Source organism: Ranitomeya variabilis, chromosome 3 (assembly GCF_051348905.1).
Source record: "Ranitomeya variabilis isolate aRanVar5 chromosome 3, aRanVar5.hap1, whole genome shotgun sequence".
Lineage (NCBI taxonomy): Eukaryota > Metazoa > Chordata > Amphibia > Anura > Dendrobatidae > Ranitomeya > Ranitomeya variabilis.
This window is the reverse complement of record NC_135234.1, coordinates 679,676,960-679,702,953: the sequence shown is the minus strand read 5'-3', so window position 1 is coordinate 679,702,953 and position 25,994 is coordinate 679,676,960.

Sequence of the window (25,994 nt, the reverse complement as noted above, 5' to 3'; positions counted from 1 at the left end):
TCGGTCTGGAGCTCCACGCAAGATCTCACTCCGTGGGGTCAAAATGTTCACAAAAACAGTAAGCAAAAAATCCAGAACCACACGGGGGGACCTAGAGAATGGCCAGCATAGAGCTGAGACCACCGTAACAAAGGCTACCATCAGTAACACACTAAGCCGCCAGGGACTCAGATCCTGCAGTGCCAGACGTGTCCCCCTGCTTAAGCCAGTACATGTCCGGACCCATCTGAAGTTTGCTAGAGAGCATTTGTATTATCCAGAAGAGTATTGGGAGAATGTCATATGGTCTAATAAAACAAAAGTAGAACTGTTTGGTAGAAACAAAAGTCGTGTTTGGAGGAGACAGAATGCTGAGTTGCATCCAAAGAAAACCATACCTACTGTGAAGCATGCGGGTGGCAACATCATGCTTTGGGCTGTTTCTCTGCAAAGGGGCCAGGACGACTGATCCGTGTACATGAAAGAATGAATGGGGCCATGTATTGTGAGATTTTGAGTGCAAACCTCCTTCCATCAGCAAGGGCATTGAAAATGAAATGTGGATGGGTCTTTCAGCATGATAATGACCCAAAGCACACTGCCAGGGCAGCGAGAGAGTGGCTTCGTAAGAAGCATTTGAAAGTCCTGGAGTGGCCTAGCCAGTCTCCAGATCTCAACCCCATAGAAAACCTTTGGAGGGAGTTGAAAGTCCGTGTTGCCCAGCGACAGGCCCAAAACATCCCTGCTCTAGAGGAGATCTGCATGAAGGAATGGGCCAACATACCACCAACAGTGTGTGCCAACCTTGTTAAGACTTACAGAAAACGCTTGACCTCTGTCATTGTCAACAAAATGTGGCGCCCCTAGGGGTATTTGCCACAAAAATAGTTATTGACACCAAATACAAATATTAAAATAGCAAGACTGCACTACCATCTCCGACCAGAATGGGGAGCTCCAGAGACTCCCCTTGATCTATTCTGGTCTGAGAAAAGGACTGGCAGTTGGGTTGAGGAGCTGAAAGTGAGAGGTCGTATAACTGAACTCCTAACAGCCCTATGACGGATTATAGGCCCGTAATATCCATAGTAGGAAAAGAGGAATAGAGAAAAAGGACATTGTGAGAACCGGGTAGCAATAACCTATACCCAGAATAGGCGCAGAGACGGATACCGGATCCGTGGCTATATTCATTATATATAATACAGCAACCGGAAGGAAGTGAGGTGATATCAGCTTCACCAGGGTAAGACGCAGCAACAGACACAGAGTTCAGCGGTACTCCCAGAGGGGGTAAGCCGACAAAAAAAAAGGACTCGGGTTGTCCGTCGAACCAGAGCACAGAAGAGACAGATTGGGTCGGCAGCCAGTTCACAAACAGCAGCAGGGCCATACAGAAACTGCGCATAATAAGAGGTGGAAATCCTGACAGGATCAAAGTAATTCAGAGTTCTTAAACAGACTCCGGTGACAGTATTGGTTGCAAATCCCTTTTTGTTGAAGTAAACTGGTTAAACGTTTCAGCGCCTCAGTCTTTCATTTGGACAATAGCCATCGATCCAGGATTGGGGTCATCACAGCCGAGAGGACCTGCTGCTGATCAAGTAAGTGTCTGTTCCTTCATGATATCCCTTACATTGTGCATCGCCTGAGGCCACAGCACCGGGTCAAGCCACTAGTGACACCCCCTCAAGAGACGGACCTCATTGATCTGGTGCTGGGTACCTCGGTCTCCCGGGCGTTACAACTGGCGTCACGAACAGGATTGGGCCAGCCCGTACACCGGGTATTGTGTGCCGTAATTGGAGTCTGAAACTGTGAAAATTTGGATGAAAAATCTTGGAGATTGACTTTGTTAAAGAAAATCCCATTCCCCATTGAAAACTATTGAAAGTGACTTTTCTCCATTGGTTATAATGGGGTAAAAATGGCCGCCATCCCCTGATGTAATCATCTCATAACCGTTAGGCACAAAACTGTTAATCGAGCTACGTCATTACCCAAGCCCCAGTCTAACTGAAAAACTTCAAAATCCACCATCACAGAGCGTGCGGCAGTTAGAGGCAGCAGGGGGCGTGTCATTGTCATCCTGCTGCACAGAGGAACGAATCTACATTATCTAGACGGAAGCTGGGACCGGAGGGGTCTGGATTAACTAAGGGAGTACAGTATGTCGCAGCACGGAGACGCCGCAGCACCCGGCGACGCTAATGCAGCTGAAAGACAGAGTGTCAATAGAGAGCCTGGCAGCGCAGCAGTGCAAGGAGTGGTGCCCATCATGCCGGTGTTAATGCCATTTACCCCGGGTGGCCCGGGGCTTCCAATGTATGAAGGTGAACCTAATACCCTTGACGGTTTCAGGGAAAAGATGCTGGCTCATTTTGATATGTTCCCCGTGGGTGAAGCTCAGCGTGTTAGTCTCCTGATGATGCAGTTAAGTGGCCATGCTAAGCGAGAAGTCACGGCATGGGCAACTGATCTAAAAGGTACAGTTGAACGCATATTTGCTGGATTAAAAGCTACATTTGAAACCACTGCCAGCAGCAAAGCTAAAGTACGATTCTTTAATTGCAAACAAAAAGCTAATGAGGGCGTGAGAGATTTTGCCTTAAACCTGCAGGAAGCCCTTAAATCACTTATACTGGCTGAACCTATTTTTAACACAGGAGCCGATAAACTGCTAAGAGATCAATTTATTGAGGGACTCTACACCCCTTCTCACCGGGGACATGTGAGTATGCTTGTTTTTAAGAACCCTGAATTGACATTTGCCCAATTAAAGGAGAGCGCTATACGTCTCCAGCTGGCAGAGGCACCTCGGGATCAGGATCTCACACAACCCATGGCAGATGCACTTCAGCAACGGGGAATGCCAGTGACATCAGCTACGTCCGGTGCCAGTGCTAAGTCCCTGGGGCCCATTACTAATGAGGCTCTTCAGCAAAAGCTTGACTCTTTAACTGATGTTGTTGCTTCAATGGCTAAAACCATGCAGGAGATGAGAGAACCCAAGATGGAGTTGGCAAACCGTAGAGAGGATGTTCCATGGATGAGGTCCCGGAGATACCCGACATGGAGAGGACGACCCCGTGACCGCTACCAACCGGATGGACAGCCCATTTGCCGCCGTTGCCAGCAGCCAGGCCACTTTGCACGAAATTGTGATTTAAACGGGAATCCCCTGGGAATGCGGGCCGCTTCGCAGGAATGAATTTTCAAGGCCCAACACCCTGGCACGACAGGTACATCGGAGGACGACCCATCATCCCTATGGTGCTGGACGGAATTCCCCTCAACGCTTTGCTGGATACAGGTTCCCAGATTTCATCTATACCATATATCCTTTATAAGAGGTACTGGGCTGAGGTAGATATTGATAAAGGACCCTCTGATGTTGAACTAGATATATGGGCCAGTAATGGTAAGTTGGCACCGAAACTAGGATTCAGGGAGATGACCATAAAGATTGGTAAAGCAGAATTGAAGAAACAGGGTATAATTGTCGTTGATGTTGACCGACAGAACTGTGAACCAACTGTATTGATAGGAATGAATGTGTTAGAGAACTGCTTTTCCGAAGTTATTTCTGTCTTACAACAAATTGCTGAAACTGCCCGATCCTGCCAGCAGAGAGTTCTCCGGAGGGAAATAAAAGTATTAATGTTAAGGCAACAGATAGAAGTTGCAGGTGGAGAAATCGGCACTGTGAGGGTGAGTGATCCAACGTCTATTGTAATCCCACCAAAAACAGAAATGCTGGTATGGTGTAGAGCGGCCATTGGTACTAAAGGACGAGACTATCAAGCCTTAATAGAACCAGCATACACCGACAGCAGGCCCACTATACTCACGGCACGAGGGGTGGTCGAGGTACACCGGGGACTGGTGCCGGTACGACTTTTGAACTGTGGAGAGGAAGAGGTCACTTTGCCAAGGTACGCTACAGTGGCAAAGTTATATACTGTTGACAACAATGGCATCTCAACCGTTGAGCCCTTAGAATCGACCTGTCAGGTGGAAAATAACGGCTCAGATGGAAAATTGGAGGATTGGTGCCAACAGCTAGACGTACGTGTAGATTCAACACCTACCCATCAAAGACAAGGGGTGTATAGATTAGTGACGGAATATGAACAGGTCTTCAGTAAACACCCATTGGACTTCGGACGGATAGAAGGGGTGGAACATACAATCCCCACCGGTGACCATCCCCCGATAAAAGAAAGATATAGACCCATACGGCCCGCTCATTATCAATGCACGAAGGACATGCTGAGAGAGATGAAACAGGCCGGGGTAATAAGAGATAGTTGTAGCCCTTGGGCGGCCCCTCTGGTGATTGTCAAAAAAAAGGACGGAACCATGAGAATGTGCGTAGACTACCGGCGGATTAATAACATCACCCATAAAGACGCCTATCCCTTGCCTAGGATAGAAGAGTCCTTGACTGCTTTGAAATCTGCTAATTATTTTTCCACCTTAGACTTAACAAGCGGGTATTGGCAAGTCCCTGTGGCTGAGAGAGATAAAGAAAAAACGGCATTCACAACACCAATGGGTCTAAGCGAATTTAATCGCATGCCGTTCGGACTCTGCAACGCATCCGGTACTTTCCAGCGACTGATGGAATGTTGCCTCGGACACAAGAACTTCGAGACTGTCCTCCTGTACCTAGATGATGTGATCGTCTACTCGAAGACTTACGAACAGCACTTAACAGACCTGGCAGAGGTGTTCGAAGCCTTATCCAAGTATGGTATGAAAATCAAACCATCCAAATGTCACCTTCTCAAGCCAAAGGTACAATACTTAGGGCACATCGTGAGTTCGGAGGGAGTAGCACTGGATCCCGAGAAAATAACTGCCATAAGGGATTGGCCAAGACCTACCAACGCAAAAGAAGTGAGGCAATTCTTGGGATTAGTGGGTTACTATCGTAGATTTATAAAAGGATTTACCAAATTGGCAGCGCCCTTGCAAGATGCTTTGATAGGGCAGACGAAGAAGCCTTCAAATCGAAACCCTCCTTTTCAGTGGAACGACGAAAGAGAAGACTCCTTTGAACAACTAAAGAAGGCACTAACCGGAGAAGAAGTTCTGGCGTACCCGGATTACCATCAACCTTTCATCCTCTACACCGATGCCAGTAATGTGGGATTGGGAGCGGTGCTGTCACAAAAGCAAGAAGGTCGGGAGAAAATCATCGCCTTTGCAAGTAGAAAACTCCGGCCTACTGAAAGAAATTCTGAAAATTATAGCTCCTTCAAATTGGAGCTACTGGCAGTAGTTTGGGCTGTGACTGAACGTTTCAAACACTATTTGACCGGTGCAGAAGTTATTGTCTATACTGACAACAATCCATTGACCCACCTAGACACGGCTAAATTAGGTGCGTTAGAACAGCGATGGATAGCCCGGTTATCTAATTACAACTTCGTGATCAAGTATCGAGCAGGTCGCAAGAATGGAAATGCCGATGCCCTATCCCGGATGCCACACTGGAGAGATGTAGAAGAAGAAACGGGGGAGCTTGAAAAAATTGAACTACCAGCCTTTCATCAGCCCAAGGTAAAACATCGTCAGTCAAATACCTATCAGAAACAACAAGAAGTGAATTTTAATCCGTTAGCACACCATAGATGGGCTGACACCCAAGATAGCAATCCGGCTGTGAAGCTAGTGAAGGAACTATTGACTGAGCAAAGTGCATATCCCGATGAGGATGCCCCAGAAGAGACGCATCAACTCTGGAAAGAGAGAGGCAAAATGTTCCTGTATCAAGGGAAACTCTGTAGAAGATACACCAATCCGAAAACACATGAATTGGTTTGGCAGATTATCGTGCCTAAACAAGATGTGAGGATGGTCCTCGAGGCTTACCACAATGGTGCTGGTCACTTTGGTTGGAAAAAGCTAGAAGTACTTCTGAGAGAAAGATTTTATTGGGTCGGGATGAGAAAATCAATCGAACAGTGGTGTAGAAACTGTGGCCCGTGCAACCTCAGAAGGAACGATCAAAAGAGCCAAAGAGCACCATTGCAGCCCATAATCACCAAACAACCACTTGAACTGGTAGCCATGGACCACGTGAAGTTGACACCGAGCCGGTCCGGTTACGTCTATGCCTTGACCATCGTGGATCATTATTCGCGCTTCTTGGTAGTAGTACCTGTAAAAGATCTGACTGCAAAAACAGCAGCCAAAGCGTTCCAAACGTACTTTTGTAGACCCCATGGATATCCGGAACAGGTTCTCCCTGACCAGGGTACAGCCTTTGAATCAGAGATCTTCAGAGAATTCTGTAATATGTATGGTTGCAAAAAGATCCGGACGACGGCCTATCATCTGCAAACAAACGGCTTATGTGAGAAGATGAACCATATTGTGATAGACCTACTAAAGACTTTACCTGAAACGGAAAGGAATCAATGGCCAGAGAAATTGCCTGACTTGGTGGATCTGTATAATCATGTCCCGGTGAGCTCTACCAACTGCACCCCAGCTTATCTTATGCGTGCAAGACCTGGCCAATTGCCAATCGATCTAGAAATGGGAATTCTGAAACCAGACGCAGAAGTTCAAGACTCCAATTGGGATGTCGTACGGCAAAAGCAGTAATCGCCAAGTGCAAGAGAGTGTGGAAAGAAGCCTCCAGCAAACCAGAGAAAGACAAGAGCGAACTTTCAACCAGAATGCTCTAGCAACTCCATTAAGACCGGGTGACCAAGTACTCAAGAGGAATCGTCGAACCAATAAACTGGATAATCAATGGGAAGCCGTACCCTACACAGTTTTACCAACAAGAATGGATAATCCTAAAATGTGTCTCATTAGCAAAAACGGAGGTTTAACATCTGTACTTTTGTCAAGAGACAATCTTAAATTATGTCCGGAAACGTTGAAAGAGCCAGAAGTTGTCCAGCCAGAATCAGAAGTTATTCAACCTATACAGGTTCAACCAGTAAAGGAAAAAGAGGAGGAAATGTATCACACCTGTATAGGAGACTTTCCCAAAACCCTACTAACATACCATGGTGCAGTAGTGGTTCCCATGGTGGCCTTTTATCCAACACCGAATCCAATATTAGAAGTCCCAAGACAGGAAGAGGTTGACCCCGTACTACAAGAGGTTCCAGGTCAGGAAGAACAGATTCCTGATCAGAGTGATCCCATTCACGGTGGACTTGCCAACCCCTTAGTGGTGGAATTATCTTTAGCAGAGAGGGCAGATACTATATCCGCAGTAGACAGAAGTACACCACATAAAGAGACACCGCTATTACGTAGATCCCAGCGTAGTACCCAGGGTCAATTACCGGCCAGGTATGCGGATTACCAACTATAAGACTATAGTCATTGTTATCGTTCTGTAACGTTTAAGCCCAGTACCTACAGAGACTTACCTGTATGAACTTTTTGCATATTCTTGAACTTTTTATCAGCCCGGAAACACTAAATCAAAGCTCTGGAAAGACTGCTTTGTGAACTTTGCTTCCTAGTACCTTCAAGGATAGAACTGTATTAATGGACGCTATTTGAAGTGACTTTTTACAGAATTCCATTTTTTTTGTTTCTTTGAGTGGTTTTTGTAACTTTTCATTTTTAAGACTCTGTACATATCAATTGTTATTTCAAAATGTTATCATCCCACAGTCCCGGAGTACTGTTCTTAACTAAGGGGGAATGTGGCGCCCCTAGGGGTATTTGCCACAAAAATAGTTATTGACACCAAATACAAATATTAAAATAGCAAGACTGCACTACCATCTCCGACCAGAAGGGGGAGCTCCAGAGACTCCCCTTGATCTATTCTGGTCTGAGAAAAGGACTGGCAGTTGGGTTGAGGAGCTGAAAGTGAGAGGTCGTATAACTGAACTCCTAACAGCCCTATGACGGATTATAGGCCCGTAATATCCATAGTAGGAAAAGAGGAATAGAGAAAAAGGACATTGTGAGAACCGGGTAGCAATAACCTCTACCCAGAATAGGCGCCGAGACGGATACTGGATCCGTGGCTATATTCATTATATATAATACAGCAACCGGAAGGAAGTGAGGTGATATCAGCTTCACCAGGGTAAGACGCAGCAACAGACACAGAGTTCAGCGGTACTCCTAGAGGGGGTAAGCCGACAAAAAAAAGGACTCGGGTTGTCCGTCAAACCAGAGCACAGAAGAGACAGATTGGGTCGGCAGCCAGTTCACAAACAGCAGCAGGGCCATACAGAAACTGCGCATAATAAGAGGTGGAAATCCTGACAGGATCAAAGTAATTCAGAGTTCTTAAACAGACTCCGGTGACAGTATTGGTTGCAAATCCCTTTTTGTTGAAGTAAACTGGTTAAACGTTTCAGCGCCTCAGTCTTTCATTTGGACAATAGCCATCGATCCAGGATCGGGGTCATCACAGCCGAGAGGACCTGCTGCTGATCAAGTAAGTGTCTGTTCCTTCATGATATCCCTTACACTGTGCATCGCCTGAGGCCACAGCACCGGGTCAAGCCACTAGTGACATCCCCCTCAAGAGACGGACCTCATTGATCTGGTGCTGGGTACCTCGGTCTCCCGGGCGTTACAAAAGGATATATAACAAAATATTGAGATGAACTTTTGTTAATGACTAAATACTTATTTTCCACCATAATTTGAAAAATAAATCTTGCCAAATCAGACAAGGTGATTTTCTGGATTTGTTTTCTCACTTTGACTCTCATAGTTGTGGTGTACCTATGATGTAAATCACAGGCCTCTCTCATTTTTTTAAGTCGGAGAACTTGCACAATTGGCAGCTGACTAAATACTTTTTTTTCCCACTGTATCACTAGAATACAGCCAGTGTCACTTTGTTGGGAATGGAGACGACGCAGAATATTCTTTGCGCTCTCACTTTGTTCCTATTGGAGTTTTGAAAGTTGCTGAAAAATGTTCAGAATGGAAGCAGTGAAGACTTATTCCAATTTAATTTTAAGCCCAAAATGTTTTCAAGGTTCCAATTATTTTATTTATACATAGAATTTATGTTCTTAAATTTTATATGATTTTATTCAAAACAAATATAAAAGTGATATCTTGGAAGTGGATAACTTAGTTAAATGATACTAAATTACAGTAAATGTATTTACTTTGGTACTTTTTTCTCCCATAAATATTTAGCTTTGTGGGCCATTTGTCTCCTTATAGGGAATAGGCAGGAGAACTTGGCAAGGAAATTAGTGATAAGTGAAGAATAAAGCCTATTTCTCAAGTACATACAGTAGTTCAGAATAACAGAGGTCATTGCTATCAGTGAGATATTGCATGATAATGTATGGGAATGTGAATACAATCTGTTCTTATCGGCGATCTGTGTCTAGGTGTAAGGACATTGTTAAGACCTGAAGGTCATCAGGAAATAAATCTGATATCCTGGAGACATGTGCTCTCTATAGAACTAGAAGAGACTTGCTATATTATGGGGTGTAACTGGCAATAGCCTGAAGACGTCATGAGCGCTGCCATGTAAAACAATGCCCTTCTGACAGATCAGAACAATACAACCTAATTATAGAAGCCCAGACAAGTGGACATTTATATGGCCGATGTCATAATGTTACAACACCACTACATTAATTCTGAGAGCCTATGTCAGTAATCTGGTGAGAAGGCAGCAGAGGACAATGTGACAATTGTCTACACTAATCTGTGGTTTTCTTCCCCGTGAGACAATAAATCACAATAATCAACAGACGGAATAAATATTAGGTAGTAAACTTCCTAGGGAAATATTACCATCCATTCTGCTCCAGTGCATCGAGTACTGAACTGCGTCGGGTGGCGTTGGCACATACACTTCAGAATTTGGCAGTCACTTTTGGAAACAAATTAAAAAGTCTCATACCTTACAATGCGCCTCTAAATCCTCCATCCTTTGACCCAAATAATGTTTTTTTTCTTTTTAGACTGTCATGATGTACCTTGGTGAATGATCGTCAGGTTGTGGACCACACATGACATCTGACGACCATCAAGGATGTTTCGTTTCTTGAACCACCCAGTAGTGAAGGAGATTTGGCCTTTTGGCTGATGCTGAACCTATTGGGTTATACACCTTACTCCTGCTCCATGTACCTGGCTTATATATGCTTCACATGGACGGCCATTCACTTGAATGTATGACAAATAGTTCAAGGATAGCTGTACTTTCAAGTAACTTTTCAGAATAAGCAATAATGTGTGTATGTAAATGAGTAATAACTAATAACACTTTCAATAACCCTGATTTGTATCCTGCATTTTCACCAGTTTTCTCCTCTGCCGGCTCTATAGCTAAATACCAGTTGTTTCTGAGTTGGTGGGGGGGAGACTAAAGGCTGTGGTGTCTCTTATACCCAGCATACACAGAGGAGGAGTCCTGCTCTTCATTCCTTTAGTTAGCACAAAGAGAGAAGCTGCATAATAAAAGGAATTATTCAGTAGTATTGAGCTGTGCAGATGTGAATCCGGCTTTTGGGTAAGGTAGACGATTTGTTACAAAGTTAAGCACCATCTTTACCTTGATTTCTCACTCTGTTTTCCATGCTTTCCCTCCCACCTTTCTTCTCTCCAGAGTATACGGTAGTCGGACACCTCATCATGCTCGCAGTCTGTTTTGTCTTGATCAAGATGAATTTAATATTTTTTTTTCAGAGTGAATGATAAGTTTAGGAGATGGGGAGGGCAAGAAGTGGCTCATAAGTGCATAAAAAGCATTTTTTGTTAAGATATATTACAAATAATAATAATAATCTTTATATAGCGCCAACATATTCTGCAGCGCTTTACAGCTTAACAGTTTCAAACACAACAGTCATAAGTAACAATGTTAGCAATACAATAATTAAAGCAAAATAAGATCACCCTGCTCGTGAGAGCTTACCATCTACAATGAGGTGGGGGAGATACAAGATAAAGGTGTGTATTTACAATGGGTCCAGCCAACTTCAGGGGGTGGGGGATAGATGGAGATAGGGAATGGGCTACACACACATAAACATAAAATGACTTTGATTTGTTAACGTGATAGGCCGCTCTGAACAAATGTGTATTGAGGGTGCACCTAAAACTATGCAAACTGTGGATGGTCCTAATATCTTGGGGTAGAGCATTTCAGAGAATTGGCGCAGCGCGGGAGAAGTCTTGGAGTCGGGAGTGGGAGGTACGGATTAGTGCCGAGGTTAGTCGAAAGTTGTTTGCAGAGCGCAGAGGTCGGTTAGGCCGATAGACAGAAATGAGAGAGGAGATGTAAAGGGGGTGCCGCATTGTGGAGAGCTTTGTGGGTGAGAACAAGTACTTTGAATTGTATCCTGTAATGAATGGGCAGCCAGTGTAACGACTGGCGAAGAGTGGACACATCTGAGTAACGATTAGCCAGATGGACGACCCTGGCTGCTGCATTAAGGATGGAATGGAGAGGGGAAAGTCGAGTAAGGGGGGCAATTAGTAGAGCATTGTAGTAGTCCAGGCGGGAGTGGATCAGGGCAACAGTGAGGGTTTTTGTTGTTTCCATGGTGAGAAAAGGACCGATTCTAGAGATGTTCTTTAGGTGTAAGCGGCACGAGCGGGCAAGAGATTGTATATGGGAGGTGAAGGAGAGATCGGAGTCAAACATAAAACCCAGACAGCGCGCCTGCTGCCGGGGTGTTATTATGATGCCACCCACGGAGAGGGAAATGTCAGAGTTAGGGAGGTTAGTAGATGGCAGGAGCAGAAGAAGTTCAGTTTTGGAGAGGTTGAGTTTCAGATAGAGAGCGGACATGATGTTGGAGACTGCAGACAGTCAGTGGCGTTCTGTAGTACAGCGGGGGTAAGGTCAGGGGATGACGTGTATAGTTGTGTGTCATCAGCATATAGATGGTACTGAAAGCCAAATCTGCTGACGGTCTGTTCAATTGGGGCCGTGTAGAGGGAGAAGAGAAGGGGGCCAAGGACTGAGCCCTGAGGTACCCTGACAGTGAGAGGAAGAGGAGATGAAGTGGAGCCAGAGAACAGAACACTGAAGGAGCGGTCAGAAAGATAGGAGGAGAACCAGGAGAGAGCAGTGTCCTTAATGCCTAGTGACTGGAGACTAGAGAGTAGGAGATGGTGGTCAACAGTGTCGAAAGCTGCAGAAAGGTCGAGAAGAATGAGCAGAGAGTGGTCACCATTACATTTTGCTGTCAGAAGGTCATTGGTCACCTTGATGAGTCCCGTTTCTGTCGAATATAGGGGGCAGAAACCAGACTGTGAAGGGTCTAGGAGGGAATGAGTGGAGAGGTATAATAACCTGTACTATTGATTTATTCAAAGTTTGGTGAAAGTTCAGTTTCTTTTTAAGACATCCCAAATGTGAATATTTTCTACTATGACTGACAGTGTATTTTATTTGATTATGGATAATTTGAACCCGCATAGACTCCCTGCCTTACCTTCGCAATTCCTGATGCTCCACACTCACCATTGGTTAGCCACCTGATAATCATTAATGGTAGAAAACATAGATAGTCCAATGAGAGCTCTTTGATATGCTTCCTAGACAAAACTCCACCACTCTCATCTATCGGCCAGTCCTTCCAGTCTACATCCTTTGTACCCTGCAATTTGCATCGAACCTTCTAAATTGCTGACTACCAGGGGATATAGAAGGCCTGACAGCAAGGAAGAAGCCCTAACTGCCCATGAAGGTTTGTGTGAAGTTACTGGGGGCCAGCAATGTATGCCTTATTTTGATGAGAACTATAAGGCTATGGTCACACAGAATTCTGAGAAGTTTTTCAAGTATAAAGCTCTTCAGGAAACGCTCCTTGTTTGGGAAGTTTTTTAAGAAATTTCCCTTTATCTGTAACGGTTCCTGAAGAAGCTTTGAAAGAGGTTTTTCCTGAAGCACTCATTTAATTCTTTTTATTTGACAGTGCCTACTATCGGAAAGGTTTCTTTCAGGATCTGCTTCAAAGACGAGACATGTCAAGGTTGTCCAGTTGCTGAATTCTTCAGAATTTTTTAATGTAATTGTTACACATCTTTTTATGTAGCTATGACTTTAATATGCCATACAAGCTATTTAATCTTGTTTGATGGATATTAATCCATTTTTCCTTGGAAAATTCTTTCAGTTCTGTGAGATTCCAGGGCTGTCTTGCATCCTCTGCTATTTTGAGGTCTATCAACAGATTTTCATTGATGTTTAGATCAGGAGACTGTGAGGGCCATTGTAAAACTTTCAGCTTGCGCCTTTTGAAGTAGTCTATTGTGGATTTTGACGTGTGTTCAGGATCATTATCCATTTGTAAAAGTCATCTTATTTTTAGCTTCAGCTTTTTTACAGATGGTATTATGTTTACATCAAGAATTTGTTGAAATTTAATTGAATCCATTCTTCCCTCTACTCGTGAAATATTACCAGTGCCATTGGCTGCAACACAACCCTAAAGCATGATTTATCCATCCCCATGCTTAATGGTTGGCGAGATGTTCTTTTTCTGAAAGTATGCGCCCTCTTTTCTCCACACATATCTTTGATCATTGTGGCCAAAGAGTTCCTCATCAGTCCACAGGACTTGCTTTCAAAATGCATCAGGCTTGTTTAGATGTTGTTTTGCATACTTCTGATGCTGAATTTTATGGTGAGGATGCAGGAGAAGTTTTCTTCATATGACTCTTCCTTGAAGGCCATGTTTGTGTAGGTGTCTCTGAACAGTAGAACAATGTACCACAACTCCGGAGTCTGCTAAATCTTTCTAAAGGTCTTTTGCAGTCAAGCAGGGGTTCTGATTTGCCTCTCTAGCAATCCTACAAGCAGCTATCACTGAAATTTTGCTTGGTCTTCCATACCTTATCTTGACCTCCACTGTTCCTGTTAACTGCCATTTCCTTATTACAACTGAGAAAGGGCAACTTGAAAATGCTTTGCTATCTTCTTATAGCCTTCTACTGCTTTGTGGGTCTCCCCCATTTTTATTTTCAGAGTGCTGCTGTTTTTTGGCACAAGGTTAGAAGAGACTGGGTTTTTATAAAGCCGGGAAATTTGCATCACCTGGCCTTTTTTAATGCTGATAGTGAACAATCCATAATCTTAACAGGCTAATTAAGGTCTTAAACCTTGGTCAAAGTTATCTGAGCACACAATTCTCCAAGGGTGCCCAAAATTTTGCATTGGCCCATTTTCCTTTTTGTATTTTTTAAAATGTAAACAATGACAGTATATATATTTTTTTTGCGAAAAAATAAAAAGGAAATGTGTCATCTTTAACTCTAGGCCTTTTTTAGAGATAAATTCATCTTCAACTTGCTTAACTGTTCACAATAACAATCATTATGACCGGGGATGCCCAAACGTTTACATACCACTGTAGTTTCTCTGCACATTGTGGCCAGCACCTATGAGTATTTTTCTATCATTGCAATATGGATCAAAACAATACTAAACAAATTCCTGCTATATTTGTGTATGAGGCTCCTATGTAAGTGAATATTTAACCCCTTTCTGCCATTGGACGTACTATTCCGTCCATGTGGGGTGGGCCCTAATTCCCAAGGACGGAATAGTACGTCCAGCACGATCGGCCGCGCTCACGGGGGGAGCGCGGCCGATCGCGGCCGGGTGTCAGCTGCCTATCGCAGCTGACATCCGGCACTATGTGCCAGGAGCGGTCACGGACCGCCCCCGGCACATTAACCCCCGGCACACCGCGTTCAAACATGATCACGGTGTGCCGGCGGTACAGGGAAGCATCGCGCAGGGAGGGGGCTCCCTGCGGGCTTCCCTGAGACCCCCGGAGCAACGCGATGTGATCGCGTTGCTGCGAGGGTTTCCTACCTCCTATCCCTGCAGGCCCCGGATCCAAAATGGCCACGGGGCTGCATCCGGGTCCTGCAGGGATTACTTCCGGGTGCCGTGCAGGCTGCAGATGAAAGCTGCAGCCTGCACGGCTGTAAGTGAGATCGGTGATCTGACAGAGTGCTGTGCACACTGTCAGATCAACGATCTGTAATGTCCCCCCCTGGGACAAAGTAAAAAAATAAAAATAAAAATTCCCACATGTGTAAAAAAAAAAATAAAAAAAAAAATTCCTAAATAAAGAAAAAAAAAATATATTATTCCCATAAATACATCCCTTTATCTAAATAAAAAAAATCAAACAATAAAAGTACACATATTTAGTATCGCCGCGTCCGTAACGACCCCACCTATAAAACTATATCACTAGTTAACCCCTTCAGTGAACACCGTAAAAAAAAAAACGAGGCAAAAAACAACGCTTTATTCTCATACTGCCAAACAAAAAGTAGAATAACACGCGATCAAAAAGACGGACATAAATAACCATGGTACCGCTGCAAACGTCATCTTGTCCCGCAAAAAACGAGCCGCCATACAGCATCATCAGCGAAAAAAAAAAAAAGTTATAGTCCTCAGAATAAAGCGATGCCAAAATAATTATTTTTTCTATAAAATAGTTTTTATCGTATAAAAGCGCCAAAACATAAAAAAATGATAGAAATGAGATATCGCTGTAATCGTACTGACCCGAAGAATAAAACTGCTTTATCAATTTTACCAAACGCGGAACGGTATAAACGCCTCCGACAAAAGAAATTCATGAATAGCTGGTTTTTGGTCATTCTGCCTCACAAAAATCGGAATAAAAAGCGATAAAAAAATCTCCCGTGCCCGAGCATGTTACCAATAAAAACATCAACTCGTTCCGCAAAAAACAAGACCTCACATGACTCTGTGGACTCAAATATGGAAAAATTATAGCTCTCAAAATGTGGTAACGCAAAAAATATTTTTTGCAATAAAAAGCTTCTTTCAGTGTGTGACGGCTGCCAATCATAAAAATCAGCTAAAAAACCCGCTATAAAAGTAAATCAAACCCCCCTTCATCACCCCCTTAGTTAAGGAAAAATAAAAAAAATTAAAAAATGTATTTATTTCCATTTTACCGTTAGGGCTAGGGTTAGGGCTAGGGTTAGGGTTATGGTTGGGGCTAGGGTTAGGGTTAGGGTTGGGGCTAGGGTTAGGGCTAGGGCTAGGGATAGGGTTGGGGCTAGGGTTGGGGCTAGGGTTAGGGTTGGGGCTAGGGTTAGGGTTGGGGCTAGGGTTGGGGCTAGGGTTAGGGTTGGGGCTAGGGTTAGGGTTAGGGTTAAGGCTATGGTTAGGGTTGGGGCTAAAGTTAGGGTTAGGGTTGGGGCTAAAGTTAGGGTTAGGGTTTGGATTACATCTACGGTTGGGAATAGGGTTGGGATTAGGGTTAGGGGTGTGTCTGGGTTAGAGGTGTGGTTAGGGTTACCGTTGGGATTAGGGTTAGGGGTGTGTTTGGATTAGGGTTTCAGTTATAATTGGGGGATTTCCACTGTTTAGGCACATCAGGGGCTCTCCAAATGCGACATGGCGTCCGATCTCAATTTCAGCCAATTCTGCGTTGAAAAAGTAAAACAGTGCTCCTTCCCTTCCGAGCTCTCCCGTGCACCCAAACAGGGGTTTACCCCAACATATGGGGTATCAGCGTACTCGGAACACATTGGAGAACAACTTTTGCGGTCCAATTTCTCCTGTTACCCTTGGGAAAATACAAAACTGGGGGCTAAAAAATAATTTTGGGGGCAAATTTTTTTATTTTTATTTTCACGGCTATGCGTTATAAACTGTAGTGAAACACTTGAGGGTTCAAAACTCTCACAACACATCTAGATAAGTTGCTTAGGGGGTCTACTTTCCAAAATGGTGTCACTTGTGTTTTTTTTTTACTGTTTAGGTACATTAGGGCTCTGCAAACGCAATGTGACGCCTGCAGATCATTCCATCTAAGTCTGCATTCAAAATGGCGCTCCATCCCTTCCGAGCCCTCCCATGCGCCCAAACAGTGGTTCCCCCCCACATATTGGGTATCAGCGTACTCAGGACAAATTGGACAACAACTTTTGGGGTCCAATTTCTCCTGTTACCCTCGGGAAAATACAAAACTGGGGGCTAAAAAATAATTTTTGTGGAAAAAAATATTTTTTATTTGCATGGCTCTGCGTTATAAACTGTAGTGAAACAATTGGGGGTTCAAAGCTCTCACAACACATCTAGATGAGTTCCTTAGGGGGTCTACTTTCCAAAATGGTGTCACTTGTGGGGGGTTTCTACTGTTTAGGTACATTAGGGCCTCTGCAAACGCAATGTGACGCCTGCAGACCATTCCATCTAAGTCTGCATGCAAAATGGCGCTCCATCCCTTCCGAGCCCTCCCATGCGCCCAAACAGGGGTTTACCCCAACATATGGGGTATCCGCGTACTCAGGACAAATTGGACAACAACTTTTGGGGTCCAATTTCTCCTGTTACCCTCGGGAAAATACAAAACTGGGGGCTAAAAAATAATTTTTGTGGGAAAAAAATGTTTGTTTTATTTTTACGGCTCTGCATTATAAACTTTTGTGAAGCAGTTAGTGGGTCAAAGTGCTCACTACACCTCTAGATAAGCTTCTTAGGGGGTCTACTTTCCAAAATGGTGTCACTTGTGGGGGGGTTTCAATGTTTAGGCACATCAGTGGCTCTCCAAACGCAACATGGCGTCCCACCTCAATTCCTGTCAATTTTGCATTGAAAAGTCAAACGGCGCTCCTTCCCTTCGGAGCTCTCCTATGCGCCCAAACAGTGCTTTACCCCCACATATGGGGTATCAGCGTACTCAGGACAAATTGTACAACAACTTTTGTGGTCCAATTTCTTCTTTTACCCTTGGGAAAATAAAAAATTGGGGGCGAAAAGATCATTTTTGTGAAAAAATATGATTTTTTATTTTTACGGTTCTGCGTTATAAACTTCTGTGAAGCACTTGGTGAGTCAAAGTGCTCACCACACCTCTAGATAAGCTCCTTAGGGGGTCTACTTTCCCAAATGGTGTCACTTGTGGGGGGTTTCAATGTTTAGGCATATCAAGGGCTCTCCAAACGCAACATGGCATCCCATCTCAATTCCAGTCAATTTTGCATTGAAAAGTAAAATGGCGCTCCTTCGCTTCCGAGCTCTGTCATGCGCCCAAACAGTGGTTTACCCCCACATATGGGGTATCGGCGTACTCAGAACAAATTGTACAACATCTTTTGCAGTCCATTTTCTCCTGTTACCCTTGGTAAAATAAAACAAATTGGAGCTGAAGTAAATTTTGTGTGAAAAAAAAGTTAAATGCTCATTTTTATTTAAACATTCCAAAAATTCCTGTGAAACACCTAAAGGGTTAATAAACTTCTTGAATGTGGTTTTGAGCACCTTGAGGGGTGCAGTTTTTAGATTGGTGTCACACTTGGGTATTTTCTATCATATAGACCCCTCAAAATGACTTCAAATGAGATGTGGTCCCTAAAAAAAAAATGGTGTTGTGAAAATGAGAAATTGCTGGTCAAATTTTAACCCTTATAACTCCCTAACAAAAAAAAATTTTGGTTCCAAAATTGTGCTGATGTAAAGTAGACATGTGGGAAATGTTACTTATTAAGTATTTTATGTGACATATCACTGTGATTTAATTGCATAAAAATTCAAAGTTGGAAAATTGCGAAATTTTCAAAATTTTCGCCAAATTTCCCTTTTTTTCACAAATAAACGCAGGTAATATCAAAGAAATGTTACCACTATCATGAAGTACAATATGTCACGAGAAAACAGTGTCAGAATCACCAGGATCCGTTGAAGCGTTCCAGAGTTATAACCTCATAAATGGACAGTGGTCAGAATTGTAAAAATTGGCCCGGTCCATAACGTGCAAACCACCCTTGGGGGTGAAGGGGTTAAGAGCTATAGCATAATAATTATTTGGCCATTGTATCGTAGAAATTATCTGGGTGTATGTCAGATTGTCTAACTTAAGATGGTCAGAGTGCCGTATTAACCTATGGTCAAGGACCAACAATCTGTGGTTATTTTGGCTTCCTCTGACATGTCAATCTTTCACCCTACTGCAGCTTCGCATTTGTCAGTTGGATCATTGTCCATTTCTGTGTTAAATTCACAGAAATTTGGAAAGTATAATTTATGCAACAATTTAAACTCTCAGTCAGAGGTATAACAAAAAAAATTCCCAAGGGTGGCGACAGTATCTAGGCCCAGAAGGGTAGGATGTCTTCACCACTACTTGCCTCGATCAAGCCTGGAGTTGCAGAAATCTCACCTTTCTCACACACAGCCTTGTGCTGAAGTCTCTATTGTTGTGTTGTGCATGCGAGTGAGTTGTTTGGTGATGATGGTGGATCATAGGTGGCTGTAATAATGTATGCTGGCCTGGCTGACTGCATGCTATTGCAGCGCCCCAGGGTCCTGGTCGTTGCAGTAATGTCATTCTCCTCTAGGGGGGAGTGATGTTACGTTTGGAGGCATTAAAGGAGATCTCACTACCAGGTATCACCAACACACAACACACTTCATACTCCAGTCCACCAGGGGGAGCTATGCTCCTATTTATTAGGGCACTCTTCACAATTAGGTAAAACTGGTGGTCTGGATAGGAAGTTAGGCAGAAGCTGGCTGAGCTTCACTCAGGCAGCGGCTAGCTGAGCTCGGCTCAGTTAGTTCGTCCCTGACGGGTGGGATCCTGTCAGAGGCCTAGACAGAAGGCCATGGAGCTGCGCCTGCCCCACGTGCGGCAGCTTCTAGAAAGAGACACTGAAGGAGAACTGTCTTGTAGAGAGTGAGAAGAAGTCATAGCAAAAGGAGAGGAAACCAGAAGGAGTTCTGCCCTGCACAGGCTGCCTCCTTCTGAGGCGCAGGATCCCGGTAGCTGGAACACCGAGGGAGCAACAGTCCTTTATGCCTTGCTCCAGAGACTGGCAAGACAGCTAATTTCACGTTACCTGCCCGCCCTATACCCAGGAGGCAAGGTGGCACCCACAAGAGGCTGGGGCATGATAGAGTTCCTGTAAAAAAGCCTCACGCCACCGGTCATACGGGTTTGTCCTAACCATCCGGGGGACAGAGAGACACAACATCTAGAACATCTACCACAGTTGTGAGGACCTTATGAGAGGCTCAGCAGTAAGGTACTACAACACACAGGCGCTAGAGGAAGGCTACTGATTTCTACCTGGATAAGGGGACTCTGGATTTGCCTACAAACTGGCCGGACTCTGTCTGCCCTGTGATCTGTTCTCTAGATCGTGGTCACTGAAGACATCAGTAAAGGTAAAGAGACTGCAACCTTGTGTCCTCGTTCTTCACTGCGCCTCACACCATCCACCATCTACACACTAGGAAGCTCTGGGGACATACTTCACCTGTGGGAAGGTATACCATCTAGCTGCCATACCATCACCCCAGCGGACCCCTTAAAGCAGCGTCGGTCACTCTGACCGAATACCACAGGTGGCGTCACGAACATTTCCCCTTTAAAGACCTTTCCCTTATTTCAACGGACCTCCCGAGGGCCACAGACCGGGTCAGCCACCGTGACATCCCCCTTGAGAACCGAAAGGTCTGGTACCGAGTTCCCCACAGCCCTTGGGGGCGCTCCACTATCTGCACAGGATGTGCTCTATGTGATATCAGCACAGCCTGCCTGCAAATTCAGATGAGTTGAGAAGTCAAATAAATCAAAGCTGCTGCTGGCAGGTAAATCTCTGGAGTGGATGAAGACTCACAGGCCTGGGATAGAGAGCAGAGAGGTATATTTCTCTATAAAGAATCATATCTATCTATCTTAATATATAACATAGATAGATATAAGATAGATACCACTAGATAGAACCACTACTAGCTGCCACCACTAATAGTTTATACAGGCCGATTCGACGCCCATTGCAGGTATAATATGGCTTCAGGGGTGCAGTTTACAGAGCAAGAGGAACTGAGAGAATACATTTTATATATTTAATCCAGATATATAGGCAGTGTTATAAAAAATATACAAAGATGATACAAAATGGGAACAAAACAATATGGTATATACAATTACATAAAAGGGATGACAAAAGAAAATAACTAATAATGATGTCAATGAAATGGCTCACAGCTTAGTAGACGGAGGTACTCCTTAGCAAAACAGAGAGAACTACAACAAGCTGTACCTTCTAGGACTGACAAATGACCACACCCAATTTCTACTTTTTGTTAGATCAAAGTTAAGTCCACATACCTCCCCTTGGTGAGCTCATATGGGCGCTGGTTGTGGGATGTGCTTCATCTTTCAAAATTTTATGAGATTCCCAACTTACAGGATACCTTAGTCAATGGAGGTCCCAGGGGGTAGATATTGTCGTCATGCTTCTTATCACAATTTTACGTTTATATCGAGATGAAAGATGGCCTGGATAGCATCATCCATAGGAAAGTTATTAAGTTGGAGGGGTTAAAAAGGCCTTACAGTTATATTTGTCCCTTTGCTACGATGCCAAAAATCTATTTCCCATAAATATTGGATTAATGCAGACCCTAATATGCATCACTGACCACTGACTCCAAAAGGTCTCAGAAAGATTCTTTGATCAGAAGAAGCTTTTTAGTTTGAAGCGTACTTTCCCATCTCTGTGTAAACAAATCTCAAAATTGGTGTCTATTTCCCAGCAAATCTCCTTGCTGTAATTACCTGGTCACTATAGGAGGCCACTACTTCAATTTTGCTGGAAGTGTCAGCTCTCTCTCTCCTCCTGTTTTAATTAATTTCTCTCTTCCTTAATTATAATTAGTTCCATATGTTCAATGTGAGGGTGATATGTTCCTTCTCTATGATAGATAGATAGATAGATAGATAGATAGATAGATAGATAGATAGATAATAGATAGTTAGGTAGATAGATAGATAGATAGATAGATAGATAGATAGATAGATAGATAGATAGAACACCAGAAAAACAGGTAAAGGTGCCTACCTGTCTAGGCCTTGAATCATATGCACTATCAAGGTGCAGCGGGCCCAAGTAAAGATGGCAACTACACAGGTGCGGTAATACCAAATTTTTAGAATAGTGGAGGTGTTTTCCTCTTTTTCCTCCTTTTGTGGTTTTTGCAGATAGATAGAATATGCCATGAGTTTCCATAGCCCCATCCATCGTTCCTACAGTCCTTACCCATCATCCCCACAGTCCTGTACACTTGCTTTGGCAAAACTTATATGTATTTGCTCATGCCAATAAAGTTTCTTTGCATTTAATAGAAGACAAATAGGAGATAAATATAGATACAGCTAGATATAGATAGATATAAGTGATATTAGATACTTAAATATTTATAAAATATCAAAAACCACACTGGCGCTATACACACTCTGCAAAAAGAAGAAGAAAGCTGCTGGTATTGGACGGATACTGTGCCAAATTCCATCGGTTATATAAGAATGGATAATAGTGAATAGAAATACCGCGCTATAAGGGGTCCAATTGAGGCTGGTTACTCGGATAACCAAATATATATACAAGTGTGATTCAGATTCAACACTGTTGCCTACTATTATTCAATAATTCCTAAGGAAACCAATAGACCTATTATCGGTCTAGAAATCTGTCATACATAGATATGTGTGTTCGCCTTAAAAACTATACTAGTTAACACTTTGTACATAAATTCCGTTAGCAATTGCACATCTAATTGCTCCACATACCTTGTAAGTTCACGGAGGTTAGTTCGATTGAGATTCCTAGTCTGGCAGGCGAAGAGTTGGATAATGTGCAAGTGCACACCACCGTCCTCCAGGTGGGTAAAAGTTTACTGCAGGTTTGTGCAGAGCTGGGTGGGTGAACACTGTGCGTGCACCGCCTGAGGGTTTGTGCGATAGGCCGAGGAGGATTGCAAATGTGTGCACAGGCAAAGACGTCCCGGCCGGTGGGTCCCTGGTTACACGAGGAAAGGAAGAAAGGGGAAGATGGCCGATACTGCTCAGCCATTCGACCGCATGTGACGTCACTGGTCTACGGAGTCTAACTAAGGCCAGAAACAACCAACGCGTTTCGAAGTATGTCGCAGGGCCCTGACGAAGAAGTGTGACACACTTCAAAACGCGTTGGTTTTATTGCCCCCTAAACCTAATTTCTGATTGGGCCACCCTTAGCAGCAACAACTGCAATCAAGCATTTGCAATGGGATAATTTTGTTTAGTCGGACATTAATGGGAAGGTTCGCCACTGTTCCATGTTTTTGCCATTTGTGGACAATGGCTCTCATTGTGATTCACTGGCGTCCCAAAGCTTTAGAAATGGCTTTATAACCTTTTCCAAACTGATAGATCTAAATTACTTTGTTTCTCATTTGTTTCAGAATTTGTTTGGATGGCAGCATGATGTCTAGCTTTTGAGGAACTTTTGGTCTATTTCACTTTGTCAGGCAGGTCCTATTTAAGTGATTTCTTGATTGGAAAGAAGTGTGGCAGTAATCAGGCCTTGGTGTGGCTAGGGAATTTGAACTCTGTTTCCCAAACATGTGATAAATTACAGTTAATTTATGTTTTAAGAGTGGAGGCAATCACTTTTTCACACAGGGCTCAGTACGTTTGGATTTCTTTTTCTCTTTATAAAAAAGACCTTCATTTAAAAACTGCATTTTGTGTTTACTTGTGTTATCTTTGTCTAATATTTGCATTTGTTTGGCAATCTGAAACATTTAGGCTATGTGCCCACATTGCAGAAATGCTGCGGAAATGTCCACAGCGTTTCCGCAACTCCCTGCCGCGGGTAAAACTCATGCAGAATTCGCATGTGTTTTCCCACAAAACACAAGCGTTTTGTAAGCTTTTTTAACTAGCAGAATGCTTGTGCTTTTACAACCGATTTGAAGCATCGCTTGTAAAAGTGATTGACAGGTTGGTCACACTTGTCAAGCATAGTGCTTGACAAGTGTGGCCAACTTTTTATTATTGATGCTGCCTATGCAGGAATATTGTACCCAGGGCCTGGAGGAGAGTCTCCTCTCCTCCAAACCCTGGGTACCATCCGCACATGAAGCGCTCACTTTACGCATGGTGGGCATAGCCACATGCGTAAAGTGAGCGTTTCAATGCAATCCTGTAGCGGCGGAATTGCTGCGATTCCGCAGAAATAATGAACATGCTGCGGATTTTACCGCTATGTGATTCCGCAGCGGGAAAATCCGCAGTATGGGCACAACTGCGGAATCCCATAGGATTGCATGGGAATGCGTTTTTAAGCGTTTTTTAAGCGTTTCCGCTGCAACGTGGGCACAAACTCTTAACTGTGACAAACATGCAAAAGAATAGGAAATCAGGAAAGGGGCAAATTATATTCTCACTACTGCAGATAGAGGTGTAGATGGAGATGTAATAAGGAAGGAGGCAGCATGGCGTCACAGCCCTGACGCTAGGGCACTATTGGTGCATATATACAGTATGTTTACTCATATTTCTATGGTGCAGAGTACAAGATGTTTATTGATCGCTTTCTATTCCGATTTTTGGGAGGCAGATTGAATAAAAACCAGCAATTCAGGAATTATTTTTGGGGGTTTTTTTTATGTCGTTTTGCATGGTAAAATTAATAAGGTAGCTTTATTCTTTGAGTCAGTACGATTACAGCGATACCACATTTATATTTTTTTATGTTTTAGCGCTTGTACACAAAACTATTTTATAGAAAAAAGATTTTTTTGCATCGCTTTATTCTGAGAGCTATAACTTTTTTATTTCTCTGCTGACGGAGCTGTATGGCAACTTGTTTTTTTGCAGATGATGTTTTCAGAGATGCCATTTTTATCTAGATTGGTCTTTTTGACCGTTTTTTATTTCACTTTTTGTTCGGTTGTTTGTTTTTCATTTAGTTTTTTGATGGTGTTCAGTAATGTGAACTATAATGTCACTAATGTCAACTATATGGCGGGTCGGCGATTCCAAATATGTGTACTTGTTTTTTATTTTATTTTTTACATAAATGTATTTATTGGATTAATACTTTTTGTTCTTTATTTTGTGATATTTTTTAAAAAAGCTTCATTGTCCCAGGATGGGACATCAACTTCAAACTGACAGATCGATGATCTAATACTCTGCAATGTGTATCCGCTCGTGCTCTGAGGATGAGCTGACATGCCACCGTCCTGACTCCGCTGCCATCTTTGGGCCCATGGTCACCATGGAGATCATTGATACAACGCAATCACATTGCATTGTGCCGATGGGAACACAGAGGGAGCTCCCTTCCTCTCCGATGCTCCGCGATGTCGTTGTCACTATTGACAGCGGCGTCGCAGAGGATAAAAATCCTCGATCGATGCTAGCACCAATTGCAGGCGTCGCTGCAGGGTTTCATGTCTCACACTCGACCACGGCGGTGCTCAGCGTGAGCCTGTGCAATCATCACCTACTGTATCCTCACCCATCCCTTGTAGATTGTGAGCCCTCGCGGGCAGGGTCCTCTCTCCTCCTGTACCAGTTATGACTTGTATTGTTTAAGATTATTGTACTTGTTTTTATTATGTATACCCCTCCTCACATGTAAAGCGCCATGGAATAAATGGCGCTATAACAATAAATAATAATAATAATAATAATCTCTGAGAGACATAGAACATAGGTAACAGTGATACCCCCCCCCCCCAAAAAAAAAAAAAAAAAAATGATGGTCCCTTAATCCCTGCCGGGGCCTTAGCGTTCAGCCTGGTCAGCCTTATGACTATAGTGACCATACATATTAGATCTATGTCAGCCAAACCTGCTGTTTTTGTTTTGTTAAAAGCTATGTTTTGTTATAGCTTATGTTGGTCACATGGATGTAACCTGTGTGTGGCTCTTTGTTCACACTGATCTTCTAGATGAACGTTTTCTGTCCTACGTCTTCCCTTACATCATATTTGCACTCCATACTCCCGTAAGGAGGAAGACCGGGCTGCGCGTACCTGTATTGAGCCTTGTCCGGAACTGTCAAGGCTGCGTCCCATGTTGCCCGGGGAAAGGAATAGGAGACGGGATGGCCCCATGACTCGGGAAGAGGGGGTGTGTTTAGACAGGAAACAGAGCCGAAAGCGAGCAAAGGGGCAGAGAGTTTCCTGCCGTCATGGAGAGTGCAGGAGGGTGAGCAGCGCGCTCCGCACCCAGAGCAGCAGC